This window comes from Pseudorca crassidens, chromosome 10 (assembly GCF_039906515.1).
Source record: "Pseudorca crassidens isolate mPseCra1 chromosome 10, mPseCra1.hap1, whole genome shotgun sequence".
Lineage (NCBI taxonomy): Eukaryota > Metazoa > Chordata > Mammalia > Artiodactyla > Delphinidae > Pseudorca > Pseudorca crassidens.
In genome coordinates this window covers 80,813,404-80,831,609 of record NC_090305.1, presented here as the reverse complement: position 1 = coordinate 80,831,609, position 18,206 = coordinate 80,813,404, and the positions used below count along the sequence as shown (strand labels likewise).

The 18,206-nt window shown below is 40.8% G+C and overlaps 1 protein-coding gene and 1 long non-coding RNA gene across 3 annotated transcripts in view; one reads left to right on the top strand and one right to left on the bottom strand.

The window, feature by feature from the left end:
- Positions 1–18,206, top strand: part of CADPS (calcium dependent secretion activator) — an 804,945-nt gene that overhangs the window by 157,927 nt on the left and 628,812 nt on the right. The gene's annotated exons all lie outside the window — the stretch shown is intronic.
- LOC137233124 (uncharacterized) lies at positions 4,811–9,826 on the bottom strand. Its single transcript, XR_010947305.1, has 3 exons — positions 9,745–9,826; positions 7,218–7,434; positions 4,811–4,844 (listed from the first exon to the last, which is right to left on the bottom strand). It is a non-coding gene; the product is annotated as an uncharacterized lncRNA (long non-coding RNA).

Below are 18,206 nucleotides of genomic sequence, written 5' to 3'. Positions count from 1 at the left end.
TGCTTGTTATGTCATTCATATAAGTATGGACTTGTATGTCTTGGCTCCTGAACAGGAAATATTTCCATCACATCACCAACTCTTGGGGTGGTTTGCTGTTCTATAAATGAGAGAGTTCTGGTTGAGGATCATCAGATGTACTTCCAATTAGCAGCCTAAGGTGCCGAGTTCTATTCTAAAGGATTTAGTTAGTTTACGTTCCATTTGTTTAGTGTTCGCCATTGTAAATATGTCCTGTTTGAAAGAGCTTTGGCCCAATGAACACCATCATGTCTTGAAGGCTCAGGGAATGCTCCCTGATGGCTATGCTGTCCCTGATGTTCTAGTTATCTATTGCTAATGGTTAGCAACCATCTCAAATTTCAGTGGTGTAAAACAACAGCAGACTCTGAGCCGGGAATTTGGAAAGGGCTGAATAGTTACAGCTCTTCTGTGCTTATAACATCTGCAGCCCTAATTGAAAATACTTTGGAGCTAGGAGGTGACTGTATTGTCTAGAGCCTGGAGTCATCTAGCAGTATCTTCACTCACATGCCTGACACTTGGGCCAGGATGACTCAAAGGCTGGGATCAGCTGGGACCATGAACTGCACCTACCTGTGGGCTTTTCATGTAGCTTGGGCTTCTCCCAGCATGGCAGCTCAGTTCTGTGAGATAGTATCCCAAGTGGGAGCATCTGGAGAACAAGTGTTCACTCCAGTCTTCAGACGTATCTTTGGTGTCACTTCCTTTGTACTCTGTGGTAAAAGTGGATCACTAAGAAATGCCCAGATTCAAGGGGAGAGGAATTAGATTCTACCTCTTGACGGAGGGAAGCAAGGTCACAAGGCTGAAGAACACATGGAATGGGAGATATTGCTGTGTCAATCTTTGGAAAATACAGTCTGTTACAATCTTCAACTTTACATTTTCCCTATTTTATCATATTGAATATCAAACACCTTGCAAGGGGCTAATGACTTCCCTGCCAGCCTCAAATGATCTGGCAATGAGGAGAAAAAGAGCTTATCCAATGTCTTGAACTCTCCCAGAAAAATATTACCCTCTGTATGGAGCATGCCTTAATTCATGAGCAGTAGTACTTCTTGGAGGCTTCTGGAATTATCAAAAGGTCCTAAGTAACTGGTGGTAGCCAAGGATGTCCTAAAGTGAGAAAAATTGCTATAAAAGAACTATAATAAATAATTCTACCATTTATTTGCACCTTCCTGGCTACTCTTAATGTGCGTATAATCCTCACAAGCCAATAGGTAAATAATATTCCAAGTTCTCTATAGTAAGAAGAAAATTGAGGATTGGAAACCTTAGGTAACAGTTCAGGTTTCACCCAGATAAGAAGTGGTACAGCAAGGGTTCAGGTCCAACTCTTTCAGACAACCATAGATGTTCAGTGACAACCTGGTGATGTTCCCTGGACATCAGTTAGTCTCAAACTCTTTTTTTTCAGTCAGGACTCTTTTTGCTTCAGGTGATGAAAACACAACCAACATTGGCTCACGTAAGTGGCAAGTCATGCCAGTTATAGGAGCTTCAGACATGGCTGGATCCAGGAGCTCCAACTGTGTCCTTGTGAGTCTGTCCCTCTCCAACTCTTGGTTCTCCTTCCTTGTCTTTTGGTTTCATTCTCAAAAAGCATCTCCCTGTGTGGTGATAAAGATGGCCACTACCAGTTACAGGCCTATATCTTACCATTGGAGCAAAGCCAACAGGTATTTATCTTCCCTGTTCTATAAATTTAAGAAAGCCTCTTGAACTTCTTATTTGGATTAACTCTAACTGATCTCAGTTGGATCACAGATCCATTCTTGAATCAACCACCTTTGAGCTGGGAGATGAAATCAGATGGTCGCCACATTTAAGTCAGACCTTCACAAGCAATATGGACTGTGCATGGGGGAGGAGTGGTTTCCCAAAGGACTATCAGGGTGACAGATCAAATGGCAAAGTAATGGTTATCGAGCAGGCAAAAACATCAGGTGCTGACTGTATCTTCATTTTGCAGATGGGTAGTCTTATAGCTGGAAGACGGATCCTTATTCCATTTTTATGAGTTCCTTCCCTCTGGCTCCCAGTGTTCTAGTACCGCATCTGTTCCTCTTTCCTTGAGGAAAAGAGTGGACAAATATATACACACTAAGGTGTGAGTCACCCAGTCACCAAGAATGCTTGTATTCTAGTTTCTATAATAAGCATTCACTTATTTGACTAGTATCTGTTGAGCATTCACTATGTGGCAAGCCTGTGCTAGGTGAACACTGCACGTGCAGAAGTGAAATAAGACAGGTCTGACTTAGATAGATTTGAGTATGTATTAATATTATAATGGAAAAAATAAACTATTTTCATGTTTAAAATGTTGAGGTCATCAGGCAAAGGGCAGCTACTCGGGTATTGTCAGATTGGAGGACTCCATAAATATTGCCTGGAGTTGCTTTCCGTCCTCCAGCCCCTCAGAGACTTGATTCAGTCAGTCTGGATGTTAAGACGCAGGAATCTGAATTTTTATAAAGCATTCCCAGGAAATTTTGATGAAGATGGTTCAGGGACCTTACTTTGAATCCCCCTGGCTTAACCCAAAGGAATTATTGTCTAATGACTGTATGTCTAGAATATAGAAATCTCTGAATTTTTCTGGAAGAACAGAAACCTTGGAGCAAGAATGCCTTTCCCTTCAAAGCACACTGCATAAGAAGTGTTGAATCTGGTCTCTTCATAAGCGTCCACCCCGATTTCCTTTGTGTTAGGATTTGCAAGGTGGATAAATGATGCTGTCAGGGCCCTGCCCAGTACCAATCTCTTCACGTTGAAGACTGCTTACTCTGACACCTGAGCCTCTGTCTGATGGTTCGGGGGGGTTACCTATTTTTTTAATTGAAGTATAGTTGATTTACAATGTTGTGTTATTTTCTGCTGTACACAAAGTGACTAAGTTATACTCATATATACATTCTTTTTTATATTCTTTTCCATTATGGTTTATCCCAGGATATTAGTTCCCTGTGCTATACAGTAGGACCTTGTTGTTTATCCATTCTAAAGGTAATAGTTTGCATCTACTAACCCCAAACTCCCAGTCCATCCCTGCCACACCTCTCCTCCCCTCTTGGCAACCATAAGTCTGTTCTCTATAACTGTGAGTCTGTTTCTGTTTGGTCGATAGGTTTATTTGTGCCATATTTTAGATTCCACATATAAGTGATATCACATGGTATTTGTCTTTCTCTTTCTGACTTACTTCATTTAGTATGATAATCTCTAGTTGCATCCATGTTGCTGCAATGACATTACTTCATTTCTTTAATGGCTGAGTAGTAGTCCATTGTATTTATGTGCCACATCTTCTTTATCCATCCAACTGTTGATGGACATTTAGGTTGTTTCCATGTCTTGGCTATTGTGAATAGTGGTGCTATGAGCATAGGAGAGCATGTATCTTTCTGAATTATAGTTTTGTCTGGGTGTCTGAGGGTATTTTTGTCTGGCCGTGGAAAGAAACTTCACTTAGGTGTGTCCAGGTGAAAGACTGAAGAATAAGTGCCCCTAAGGCTGCCTTCAACCAATGTCAGTTGGTAAATACATACCCCAGCTCCTTCCTTCTTCATTGGGGTATTCCATTGTTCTATATCGTCTCTCAGGATCCCCCCAAAGTATCAAGCTGCAGTTGTCCACCATGGTAACTGGCTTGTGAAAGTTTCTTCCAGTGGCTTTCTTCCCTGTTCCTCTACTGTTTCCTGTGATCACTTCCCTTATAAATGGGCACACTCTAATCCTTATCTCAGAGTCATGTTCTTGGGAAGCCCTAAGAAACGCACATGTATGTCTAATTGTAAAATTCCTGTGCTGTGCTTCCATTGTTGTTAGAGGTATTGAGTGCTGACAGTTGCCTTCAGATTAGATCAAGGAAGAGGTTCCAGTCAACTGTCTGAAGGAATCAAGCAAAGCCTTAAATTACAATGGATTCCTCAATATCTGACACAGAAACTAGTACACACACTCTCAGCTATCAAGCAGAAGATGGAGACCTTATTACTATTATTACTACTTTTACCGTTAACTCTGAAAAAAGCGTTCAGCCCAAATCATGCTAAATAGTTATTCCAAAGAAGCAGGGGCGGGGGGGGGGGGGAAGGAACAGACTGATATTAAAATGTTATTGTACTAAAATAGTCATTGAAAGTGCAAAGAGTGTGTTGATTATGCAGAATGCATCCGAGAATGATTAGATGTTTGGCAGGAGAGAAACTAGGAGGGAGTGGAAAAAGCCAAGCAAAAGCCAGCCAGACCTAAAGACTTACTCAAAAATGAATGGATAGAAAACCGTTTCTTGGAATTTGAATGTTGATGAATAACTGGCATCTCCGTTCTTCATCTACTTTCAAATGGTAACAAGTCATTCTGATGATAAGTTCAGAATGTGTCTATTTTGGGCAATCTGATGGCCATGGAGATCATCCCATTTTGTGTTCTATTGATTACCGCCCCCAGGCTTTTAGAAGAATCTGAGAATAAACAGTAGCATCATGCTTTGTTCTCTGACATAAAGAGAAAAAGAAAAGAAAAATACTTGTTGAATGAAAGAACACATAAGTAATAGAAAAACTTACGTATGGAGGATAAGTTTATATATACATATATATATAAACTCATATATACAATACATAAGTATATATATACAAATATATAGCAGGGGAGGGGCAAGGAGTGCTCTTTTAGACAAACATTCAGTATAACTGTTTCTGTTCTTGCTAGAACCATCAGGGAGAGATCAGTTTGGAAATTTGTTTTCAGTTCTACTGTCCAGGCATCCATTGGGTTGTAGAGGAAAATACACCATTGAAGAGCTTCTGAAAACAATTGAGCTGTATTTTTTTCTGAGAATTTCAGATAATGCTACTCTTCTGAAATTTCAGCCACCAGAGCTGGAATGAACCATCTCCAATGGCTTTTGCAGCCTTCATGTCATGCCATTAAAGATTTAGAATACTAGGAAAAAAGAAAATTTGGTCAGCTTGTGTTACAGGTCTACCTCTTGGCAAGGGAGGGTGGTATACCTGGAATGACAATTCCACCAAAATGGCATGCAGTGGAGGAGAACTCATTCCTCCAAAAGAAAACTAGTTACTGGAACCAGAAGAAGAGGGCTACAGAGCTAGGGCTAGAGGTATTGATGAATGATTAATGAGTAAACAAGTTTGTTTTTAAAAAAAAGAAAAGACCAGTCTTAGAGCTTTGCCTTACTATTGCATGGTCTTGCTATTTTTCTGCCTTGTCCAAAATACATCCTTTATAGCCCTAATAATTATCACAGCAACATTAGAATTTTCTGGAAATGCATCACTTTTGGAAGACACCCCCCTCTTACCACTAGCTGGCTTTTGCCCCCAAGCCCTGAAGCTTCACTACTGTTTCTCATTTATCCCTCCAAACTCTAAACACAGAGTAGCCTTTCCCATCTGCTCAACCTCTGCACGCTGCAGCCTTAAAGACTCAAGTTTGAGGCACAAATTGTGACTCTCTGAGTTCGAGTACATGACCAACTGCTATGTGCTGGAAATCTGGCATTATATTCCCTGTGTTAGATATTTTACATTTACATTCACCTTTGTGCAGATAAACCCTATAGCATAAAACAAAAAGTAATGATGGTAATACGACAGCCCTTGAAAGCTCAGTGGGATATTTTCCGAGGCCTTTGAAAACCACCACATTCTCAAGTATATCCCTTTGAATTATATTTTTCCCCACAAAATGCAGTAAAGTGTAGTGGAGAAAGTATAAATAATCCCCTTGGTCTTTAATGATTCTAGAAATACAGGGCTAAAGTCATTTACACAGCCATTAGAATAAATACTGGCTGGAGCACTCACTGAAACAATTTCACAAATCCTTGTTCTTGCTTTCCTAATAGTACAGAGATCTGACTCGCTGCCAAACATAACATCTCCCCTTCCATGTCTTCAATACATGGAATGTCCAGAAGAAGTCCCAATTGTGTAAAGCTCTTCATGTTGACCACACATGCTGGAAGGAGGAAGTAAGCAAGGAGTTGGGCTCTGGAGTTTGACTTCCCAGGTTCAAATCCAGGCTGCACCACTTAGTACTGTGTGAACTTGACAAGACCTCTCTTGAGTAAGCTTCGTTTCCCTCACCTGGAAAATGGTTTCATGACAGCATCTTCATGTGACATTTATTTTAAGCACTTCGTTAAGTGTCTGGTACTTCATAAATGCTCAGTATACATTAGCAACCACTTTTTTAAAAGGCTTTAAAAAATTATATTAGGAAGGCAATTGCTTCTGCAACAATGAATAGAGAACAGCAAAGCACCTTAAAATATATATGCTGGGTTTTCAGCGAAGCCCATTTACCAGCTAGATGACTCATCCCACACACACAACTTATATTTGTGTCCTAGAAAAATTTTAAATTCCTTTATGGTATTAACCTTCAGCGTCCCTTACAAATAACTGAAATCCTAAATCTGTATGCACCCAGGATCTAATGCAGAGTTGACAAATAATTGGGAAGTAAAATAGTGAACTTTTAGAAGGAATGTCCCTGAAATACCATCTGGCTTTGTGACAAAGACAAAAACATATTAATGTCTAACAAAGTAATTTAAAACATAACTGAGCTACAGAATGCTGTACTATGAAATTATGTAATCCTCTGAGTGCCTTATTAGAACTTCAGGATTAATACCAGGCCAAGTAGATTGTTCAGCTCACTGAAGCAATCATCCCATAATGATAATGTAGGGTTTCCCAGGAAACACATCAGAGTTGCCGAAATGGAGACAGAGCATAAAAAATAAGTCAAAGTCCCATGATTTTCTGTCTTCTTCCTAGAGGTGGCTTTAAAATATCATGGAAAACACATTCATGGTAAAGTCTATATTACTACTAACATCATAGTAAAAGCACTAACTGATGACAGCTATTTGGTGGCAAGAATTTCCCATTAATTTCCATGGAACATATTCTCCTGAGTTTACAATAGAAAAGTAGAAATGTGAACTCAAACACGGAGCTTGTGTCTGTACAGAATTTGCATCAGTAGAATGTGGTACAGTTTATAAATGGCTTTAGAGAAGATATATGACTCCAATTAAATAAGGAACCAAAAGATGTCAAATAAAAATTCCTCTCAAAGGCTCCTCTCAGCCCAAGAAGCCCAGGAGATTTATCTAGAAGGAAATTTACTAGTAAGCACGTTACCTCTCTGGCAACACTACAGAGGAATAGCTTTCCAGCAAGGGAGATTTGCTTGATCTACTGCTGGGCGTTGCCACGCTGCCTTGGGTCTCATTGATCCAGAGATATCTCTGCTCCTTCATCCAGGTGTCACAGCACCAAAACATATCGGCATTATTCCTTCACTCCTTGGGCTTACCCATTCTCCTTGCAGCAGATCTTATGTAAAATACAAATACTCCTGGGAGGAGGCAACACATTATTACTATTGCCTTAGTATGAATTAATTCAGAGTAACCAAATCCCATTAACACATGGGGAATAGGCATAGAACATCTACTGGTGCTATAGAAGGGATGGTGGTGCCACTGTGAAGCAAAAAAGGATGCAGCAAAAATAATTAGGTGGACACTTAAAGAAAATGCTGTTTTACTTGGATGCCAAATTTCCAAATTATGATAGGTGAGATTATTTTCAGCAAATACTTACTTCCCTACTTTGAGTGGAACACTTCCTGCCTCATTGACTTTGGGCCTGGACATGTGACTCATTTCGTCCAATAGAATGTGGACATGAAGTTAGTATCTCATATGTTGGCATGCTTCGGTTTTCTCTCTTGCACTCCTGCCATTTATCATAAGAGGGAACATCCCCAGGTAGACAGTGATCCAGGGAGGATGAGCAGAACTGAACACAACCCATCGACTTGAGCGAGCCAAGACCAGTCAATCCACATCACAACACAGAAGCTCTCCAGCTGACCCTCAGGCCCATGGGCAAGAAAAATAAATGCTTACTACTGTAAGCTGTTGAGTTAGGTGATTTTTTTTGTGCAGCATTACTGCACAATAGTTGACAGATTAATAGCAACAGCTAATACCAACTGAGCTCTTCCACTGTGCCAGGTACTGAACTAAGGACTTAACATTCATGATTTTTAAAAATTTTTTAAACAATCTGGGGGGGGGTAGGAGTGATTCTTCTATTTAAAAAGTTAAGGGAGTGTCCTGAAGACATGATTAGCAAGCAGCAGTATCAAGCTTCAAATCCAGGGCAATCTGATTCTAGCGCCTAGTCACCTGCTAGTGTAAATATTCATTCATATCAGTGTTGAAGGGGCAAGACTCCATCTTTCTGCTGGTCTTGAATTCATTTGTCTTACATTAATAATTATTTATTGTGTACCTACTACATACTAGGCATTGAGTCTTGCGTATAGTAAGCACTCACTGCTTAAATGTATGGTACCTATTATTTTATCATGTGAGTATGTGAAAAAATTTTAAATGGACAATGAGATCTTAAAACAAAAAAGGGAGAAAATAATGTGGTTTTATGAAAAATATATTTGATGTAATTGAAGATAGAAACCACTTCTAGTTGTTCATATTAAATGATTGATTGCCACCAAATAAAATCTCAGATTTAATTTCATTATCAGACCAAATAAATTCATCTGACACCTAGAAAAAAATTATATTCTAATTTTATCACCTTTTTAACTGACAGCTTTTATATTCTAAATTATCTCTTGGGCCCTAAGCTCGTTTAAAAAATAAAAACAAAAAACTGCCACAACAACATATAATCTCCTCAATCATCAATCTCTGCCTCTGTCTTTCTCTTTTTCTCCTTCTCCTGCTTCTAACATGAGGAGGAATTATATGGAGGCCAGAATATCTCTACATAGGAAAAACTGTCTATATACCAAGCACTATTCTAGGGTGTACAAGGAAGACATTCTTCATAAGACTTTTCAAAGCTTGTAAGAGTTAGAAAGGACAAAATATTTCTTGAATAACTAATAGTTATCAGGTACTAATATAAATTCTGGGAACCTTAGCACTAATAAAACACCTTTGTTTTACATTTAAGAAAATCACAAAAAGTACTCACAATGTCCCTGGTCACAGAGCTAGGCATAGTCAATGGAGACTTAGAATCAAAGTTCCCCTAATATAGCAAATAAAGCATCTTGTTTTGCCAGAACCAGATCGGAACTAGAAAAGTGATAAAAGTTGATCTGGGCTTGGAGCCAAAAATGCCAACATTTGCAGAGGTCACTGAGGTAAAGTAAATGAATGAAGGTGGCCAGGGGCAATACCCCTGAAGAGGATTTGTGATAAGATGGAGAGCACAAACCCTGTGGCCGTCCCTGTTGATTGCCCAGGACAAGTCACTCCTGAAACCCTTTCTCTTGCTAACAGAACCCTGACTGTTCAGGTCATAGTGTTCTCAAGCCCCGGGGATAAATCAGCATTGATGTAAACAAACGATTATATCCCATTACCCTTTGCTAGTAGCTAGGGGTGGACATGTGACCCAGCATCTGGCCAGTGAAATGCAGAGAAAGACTTTGAGGTGGCTTCTCAGAAGTCTTTCTCTTCCTTAAAAAAGAGATAAATGGGAAGGAGCGCTCCCTTGAATGACCCCTTTCCCTTCTTATTGATATGATAGCAAAGAAAAAGAAAAAACCCAACACACTGAGAATGGCAGCAAAAGATAGAAAGATACCATTGTTAAAGCTCTTGAATGAGGCCCCAAAACCTACCTTCAGGTTCCTTAAGCAAGCAATAGATGTCCCTGTGGGTTATGCCTCTATTATTTGCAGCAGAATGCATCCCTAACTGCTCCATGTCCCAACTACAGAGGCAGCTGCTGTTCAGCTCCTGCTGACTACCGATTACAGGAATGTGGGCCCACTGTTGCCACATCTTCCATTAAGTAGAAATCTAGATTTTTTAAAAATGTGAAATCATTCACTTTTAAAATACTGGCAACTATATCAAATTAGTAAAACATTGTGCATGCCAAACAAAACACACCTCCAAGCCAGGTCTGAGAGCTACAATTCTGCAGTTCCTGAGCACTATGCATATCAAGTTTGTAAACTCTGTCTTAAATTAACTACCCCTTTTTCAGGCTGGTCTTATAGGAAACCCACAAAAGGATCACCAAAGAACAATTATTATGTGAACACTAAATCCTGCAGATATGAGAAGCCAGATTTGCCTTCCTAGACTCAAGAAGAAAAGGAACAGCTTCTCCATAAAATTCTAGTCTTGGATTTCTAAAGAAAGTTGAATCATTAGGTCACAGAGAGGATTGAATCTGTTCACACATTTCAATGGGTCTGTCTTCCAACTTGATTTGTCATCCTTTTGACAAGATCTCAGAAACTGATTGCAGAGCTACTTGGAGTTCAGGCTTCATGTAACTCATCAAAAGAGAAAGAAAAAAAAACACTCTCTATGTTAATAATCAAACCAGGGACTGGCTGCTAATCTCAGGTTTATTGTGTGGCTTCGGATACTGCCCGGGGCTGGAGTAAAAATAGCAGCGATGCTAGCAACTGCAACAATAACAGCAATGACTTCCATCTAATCTAAGCACTGAAGGAGATCTCTGTTGTTTTCATGTTGATGAAGTGCCCTCCCCTGCCCCATATGGTACCAGTGGAACTATAGATCCCAGGGGCTTGCCTACCTTACACATGCAAAGGAAAACACATGACTCAGACGTGGCCAGCCATCTTCCAGTCCCTGACAACACCAATTAATTCCCAAATCCAATGGTGCCTGAAAAATGTTCCTCCCTTGGACATTCCAATTTAAGTAAGCCAGTGAATTCCATAAGAATATTGCTAAAAACTTAGAATAAAAAGTAGCCATGCACTGAGGTGATGGAGCAATTAAATGTGAACTCTAATTGACTGACTAGGATGGGTGGAAGGACAGTTTTAATCCAGATGCCTATCAGAGAATTCTCAGTGGAAAGACAAGGAGCGTTGATAGGAACCAAAACAAAAAGAAGTTATACAGTACATAGAAATGACATATGATAATAATAAAAAAAAAATTCTCTGCTACCTATTCTTAAAAAATGACCCTATCTTGAATTGTTGTCTTCTTTTTACTTCTTTTCTCCCCCCTCCCTCCGAATGCGGTGTGTATTGTGCAGACAAAAGAGTATGACCTCCAGTGGATGATGATCTGCGGACAAGCATCCTACAGGCCATAGAAATCCTGTGTCTTTCTTAAGCCTTGTTCCTTGCTGATTGTTAACAAATTATTTCAATGTCAAGGGAGAATGACCACTTCATTCATTCTGAACCCAGGTGTTACGGTCAGGTAGATTTTGTTCAGAGTCTCAGCTCTGCCCCTGAGTAGCTGTGATTCTTAAGTAAGTTACTTAAATTCTATGAGTCTCTGTCTTGTCAACAGTAATATAGGTTTTGGTGAGCATTACGCAAGCTATCGTGTGTAAAAACACACAACACAATGCCTTGCACATTGTATGAGCTCAAATCAAGAGGTTTTGGATGCTCGGTCCTTTTTTTCTCAGTTACTTTTTTGGCCCTCAGACTCTCAACCTCTTGGCTTTCTTTTCCTGTTAGTTCTCTCTTTACCAACATTTCTGTGACCATACTTCTTTTGTTTCCCTCCCCAAATAGAGCATATTGGAGAACACAGAATGGCGTTCCGTAAATCCCCTGCCCCAACACATGCCTCGAGCTCCCATATTCTATCTTCAACTGCATCCTTGATGTCTCCACTTAGCTCTCCCATAGGCACCTGGAATTTAACATGGCCAAAATAGAACTCTTGATTTCCTTCATAGCCCCAGGACTGGTCTTCCCTCAGTCTTCTCCACCTGAGGAAATGGCACCACCACCTAGCCAGTGCCCAGCTGAGTTGGCTCTTTTATTCATCCCCCATATCCAAATCAGCAGCATGTCTTACTGGTCCTACCTCCTAGATACATAATGACCCCACTTCTTCCATTACTGCCAATGCTATCACCCTAGTTCAAGTCACCATCACCTGTTGCCTGGTCTCCTAGCAACCCAACTAGTCTATCATTGAGTTCTGAGTTGCCCTAAACTGGTGACCATGGGACGGTTCTGATAAAGACAGAGGTGATTTCCAACATCAATACTGTTTCCCCTTGGACACCTTGAAGATCATATTCAACCAAGGATTATTCACTGCAAGCTAGAAAAGTCAAAGCACTATGTAATGAATTTTCTCAAAGCAGGACAAAGTCTAGGAATTCTTGAGAATCAGGAATCGGAGTGTCATGCTGAGGAAACTTGAGCTGACATAACCTGGCACCAGGTCATGTATATTCTTTCAAGCTTAGCCATTCTTCCTAGGGTTATTTTCCCACCCCCGTAACTCGAGGAGGGACACCTGGCTTCTTAAGCTCTTGAGAAGTTCACCGGGAACCTGGTGAATTAATTAGACTCTTGTGAAGTTCAATCAATCACTGCCGAAAGCACTGAAAAGAAAGGTAGTAATTCATCTCAGGTTTCTACTGCTCAAACAGGGGCATCTAGGCTACACGGAAATCTGGCAATTACAGCTACCCTCTAAGAACAGTAATATCCAGTGGAGCGATATGAAATTGCCATCTTTGTAGGTCAAAATAGTTGAATATTTAACCTAATAGCAACAAATGTTTATTCATTGTTTACTATGTGGTAGGAAATATATCAAATGCTTTATATGCATTATATGAAAGGACTTAACACAATTAAAGAGATTTATAATGACTGGCAGTAATTATAGTAGTTAATAATGCATCACTCAATCCCATAGTACTCCTACAGAGTATTATTACCTCATTTTGTAGATCAGGAAACTGAGAGTGAGAGAAGGCTAAGTGACTTGCCCAAATCTGACCTACTGATAAATGGCTGCGTCAGAAATATTGACAGGTCTCTCAGTAGCTAAAGGCTGTGAGTTACTGCTTTCTTGAGTACTTACTATGTACTGGGCACTTAGAATATACTATTTCTAATTTTTACAAAAAGTGCATGACAAGTAAAGATTATCCTCATTTTAAACAGAAGGTAATGGGGGGCATCCCTGGTGGCACAGTGGTTAAGAATCCGCCTGCCAATGCAGGGGATACGGGTTCGAGCCCTGGTCTGGGAAGATCCCACATGCCGCGGAGCAACTAAGCCCGTGCGCCACAACTACTGAAGCCCGTGCACCTCGAGCCCGTGCTCCGCAATAAGAGAAGCCACAGCAACGAGGAGCCCACACACCGCAATGAAGAGTAGCCCCTGCTCACCGCAACTAGAGAAAGCCCACGTGCAGCAATGAAGACCCAACACAGCCAAAAATAAATTAATTAATTAATTTTAAAAAATTAGAATGTTTAAAAAAAAAAGAAGGTAATGGAGCCTCCAAGAGGTTAGGCTGTCTAAATCCAGGTAATACATGGCATAGCTGTGATTTAAACTCAGAGCTATCTGATTCTATAGTACTTACTTTTTTTCAGTATGCCAAACTGCCTTTCATACATGGAAGAAACTGTTTTGGGGATGGGGGGATAAACACACACACAAACGCACATGTGCATGCATAGACACACATATATGTGTACACAAAAATAAGTGTGTGTGTGCTTTGTTAAGATGAATCAGCTGGATTTGTAACAAAAGAAACCCATTTCCTTTGATTTTTGGAGACTATATGATTTGTATCATTGTCCCAAGAGTACAGTATCCAGGCTAATCACCATGGCACTCAGGAATGAAAGCGAGGACCCTGTGCCCCAAGTTTGTTCTGGATAAGTGTTGCTGGTGGCTTCCTGCTCCCCAGTGAACTTTTAAGCCCTTCACTCTGGCTCAGAAGCCTTCCTGCCTCCTTCACCTCCCCTCGGGGAACCAATGCCAACAACGTGTGTGGAATGACTCACCGCAATGTTGTGAAAAATGAATAGATCTTTCCGAGGCTGTCAGCCAACACTGAGAAATTTGGTACAGACCATCAGCCGCATGGAACTCGATTCATCTAATATTAGGATGACGGGAATGAGTCAATTCTTGGGAGCCTCGAACCTTTTATTTCAATTAGTCCCAATAATGTAAAGCAAATGCTTTTAAACCACTAGAATTCAACAAGCTGCCCACATCTCCCCATAAACACTCCACCTCCACTCTCCCCCTGCTTCCCTTTTCACAGACACAAGAGAATGCTGAAGTCCAAGGAGGGCCCTTGACTAGAATCAATTTCTCTCTACTCACATGCTGACTAAAGTCTAGAGTTGCCAGCATTCTCATCCTGTTAGCCACAATCTTTTCCATAAGATCACCCTAGGTGAAGAACTCAAAAGAGGAGAATTAGGGATCACCCCTGAAAGCGAAAAAGAGGTGGATTGGAGTAATTCTTTACATCCTGGATAAACACAGGATAAACTATCCATTATGTGAAGACATGTGCACCTTTGCTCATTGTATTCATCCTAACGTTGAGGTGAAGAGCATGACTCTGAAATCAGACAGTCCTGGGTTCACATTCTGCCTCTAGCACATACTAGCTGTGTAGACACAGGTGGTTTTCTTAGAAACACCTCACCTCAATTCTCTCACCTGTCAAATGGGACTTAATATTAGTTCCTAGTTCATAGGATTTTTGGTAAAGATTAAACAAAATATAAAGTGTGTGAAGTGCTTTAGAACAATGTCTGACACATAATAAGTGCTCCACAGGTGTTACATAGTATCTTATCATCCAGATGTTAGACAATAATCTTTTTGTTGTAAGAAAGAGAAATCCAGCTTAAACAGGTTAAAGCCAAAACTCACATAAAGCAAAGATAAAAATAATAGAATGTAAATCTGTAGACTCACATAACTTGCAAGTCTAGGGAATCGTTAGGTTCAGACATAGCTGCGTCCAGAACTTATATCATTAAGAGTGGGAGTACTCACCAGCAGCTTCTTTTTACCCTTGGAAATTGAATCCTCTCCCCAAGGTCCACAGAAAGTCCTAGGCCTGGCGTACAGTGAGCTAAGATGCCTACCTGACCATCTCTAAACTAATTGTCGTGGCTCTTATTATGCACGGCTGCCTCATGTTTCTGAGCCCAGAGGCAGTGGGAGGGAGCAAACCTCACCTGAACTCCATGGCCTAAGCATGTGGGAAAAAGGAGTCTCCAAAATAAAACTGAGACGCCATTACCAGATGAAGGAGGTCTGGGGCCAGAAAGGCAAGTGTAGCAGATGGTCACTCAAGCCTCCAGGAGTTAAAACAGGTTTGAGATGGAAAGTCAAGCCAGGCAAGTTTCTTGTGATTCATCGTGTAGAAATCAGAGAACTTTGAGGATGACAAGAGTCTCTTTTTATTTTCTAAAAGCCATTCTCCATTTTGAACCCATTCTTAATGCACTAGATCAAGTAAATCATCTTTAGACTATTTTAAATTCTTTTCAAAGCTGTTGTAATATGAATGGCCGCATGTAGAATGGCATTTCCCAGGTCAGTTAAAATCACTTATAAATGTATGAGAATCTGGAGACGGCTTCCCTTGTGGACAGCAAGGTTATAGCCTGCATCTCTAAGTAGGTTATCACCATTTTACAGATGAGGAAACTGACAGTTGTCAGCTTTGAATGAATTGCCAAAGCCATGCAGATGTGAGCATGACCTAGTTGTGTTTCCAATCCAAAGTTGTCAGACTCCAAAGCTGATACTTTCCCTATAATAACGGGCCATTGTGCTTCTCGGAAAGAGTCATACTTCGTCCCCTTTTTGGCTCCATGTTCCATATTTGAAATGCTTTGTAAAAGAGGTGACATAATCCTGAATGAGTCTGAGACGCTCCACACACAAGCGATCTTTTTGTAATGACACCAAATACAGGTGAAAAGGCCATTTCACAATAGCTACAGCTCTGCCACTTCGGAAAAAACAGCCACCCTCTTCAAACTGGAATGTCTCGCTTTCCATCTCAGCTCAAGGACAGGTGCTCTTAAAACATCGCAGGAAAATCCTTTGAGCCATTTTGAGTTGGGCAAGTGTGAGAGAGCAGACATTCTCCATTCCACAAAGAGCCTGTCCTACATTTCCTGTACTCATGTCACTATGGAAATTCTAACTCTCACAACAACTAATTTGACATGGGCACAGATTGTGCTGAAGGGAAATACATCTTGCTGTAAGAATTGTTTTGTAGTTGTTGTTGAAGGATTTTATATTTATTGTCTTTTGAGTTGACAAGCACAGTGGTCATGGGCACCTCTTGCATTGACGAACAGGTGTGGGGTGTTTCTGGGAAATTTTACAAATGAGAGGAATTCCCGATTCAGGAGATTTTTTGTCAGAGTTGATGGTTTAGCTGAGACAACTGCTTTCCTTGAAATATGACTCAGATTATTTTATGTTACTCAAGGATTCCCGCCACGTAATTCCTCATTGACGTTCTCATTTAAGATGTAGAAAGCTTTAAAGCTGGATTTCCTGCCTCCAGAAGAATCGAAGAACATTCTAGAATGTGTCCCTCATCCTGTGAGGCTGAGGATAGGCACCATCCATCCATTTCTTCATTCACTTTATTTCTAGAGCTCTCAGCTGCATGACTGCCCACAGCCCATTCTCCATACAGTGACAGATGTGGCAGAAGGCTGCTGGGCATGGTGACCCTAATGGTTACCTTGATTACTTCTTTGCCAGCAGCTCTTCAGGGGTGGAATGGATTGGACCCTGGGGAGTATGCACATGAAAGCTGAGATTGTCAACTGTTCAAAAAAATGCTACCTGTATTTCCTTCAAAATGTGTGTAGGTAGTACGAAGATACACACATACCCATCAGATACATAGATAGTCCACCAAGTTGGAACTGATAGTAAATATCAACATTATCAGCCCATAGATTTTTCTCTCAAGCCTACAATTAACATGAGAACTAAAAAGAAATGACAATTTCCATTCTTTCTTCATTTCAAAGCAGGCCATGAAGTGCAGAGATTGACTTTTTAAAATTTGGGGCGCTCAGCACATAGCTGTGTGCGTGAGTTTGGCAGCTGCTCAGTAAGTAATTGTTAAAGAAAGAACAACTTAGACAGCTGTGTGATTCCTTGGCATTTGGTGACTTCTCGTGGCATTTCTGGAATGTGCAAAAAATGTTTAATGTTTAAGATTTTCTTAGTTTCCCTGGTAGCAGTCCACAAGACAAGGACTAGAGTTAAGTAACTTGAGGGGTGACTCCAGGAAGTACCAGTAAGGAGAGGAAGTGAAATATAGCTAGGGGGGATGAGGAATTGGAGAATGGGGGAAAACTAGTAAAGGGTGCTTTCACCAATAGTTACCACCCTGGGGAACTAAAGCTCAATGCCCACAGGGGCATCAGAGAAGCAGTGTAGCCTCAGAGTCCTGGAGTATTTATTCAACTACTCCCATCCTTTACAGATTGAGTTCTGTTCCTGGAGACAGTACCTCCCCAGTGCTCTGGTCTGTCCCACCTGTGAGCGAGGCATGCCCTTGTGGCCAGAGAAAGACCTTGGAGAGTTGCAGGTTCTTGAAGTGGTTTGCCATCGCGTGTACTAGAACGGTGTGTGCACTGTGTACCTGTAATGTATTCGTAGCCCACAGCCTCCACGCACCAGTGCTCCTTTTGGGATTTATACCCTTGTGTAATCCTCTTTTCTGGAGTGTGGGCTCGATCTAATGACTCAATTCTAAGGAAGAGAATATGGCAAAAGTGAGAGGATGCCATTTCCTGGCTGAAGTTACAAAAAAACTGTCGTGCTCACCCTCGCTCTCTCTCTTTCTCTCATGGGAAAAGTGAAGAGCCTTGAGGCCCATGTGACATGGCCTTCAGACCAATAGTCCACAAGGGATGAAGACTGCCAACAACTATGGGAGTGAGCTTGGAAGTGGATCCAGTTTTGAGACAACTGCAAGCCAGACTGCCAGCTTGACTACAAACTGGGAGGGAGGGACCCTGGGCCAGAGGCACATGATTCAGTCACACCCAGATTCCTGACCTACAGAAACTGTGAGATGATAAATATTTGTTGGTTTCAGCTGCTAAATTCTGGGGTAATTTGTTACACAGCAATATGTAACTAATACAGCTGCAGTAGAAAGGCCAAAAGCTTTTTCTATGACTTTCTAATAACAAAGAGCTTCAGAAGAGGTATTAATTTTGTTTTTGATTTTACTACTAAGGCGCACTAGCTTTCAAAAGAATTTCAGAGGAAGAATTTAAACAGGTCAGTGA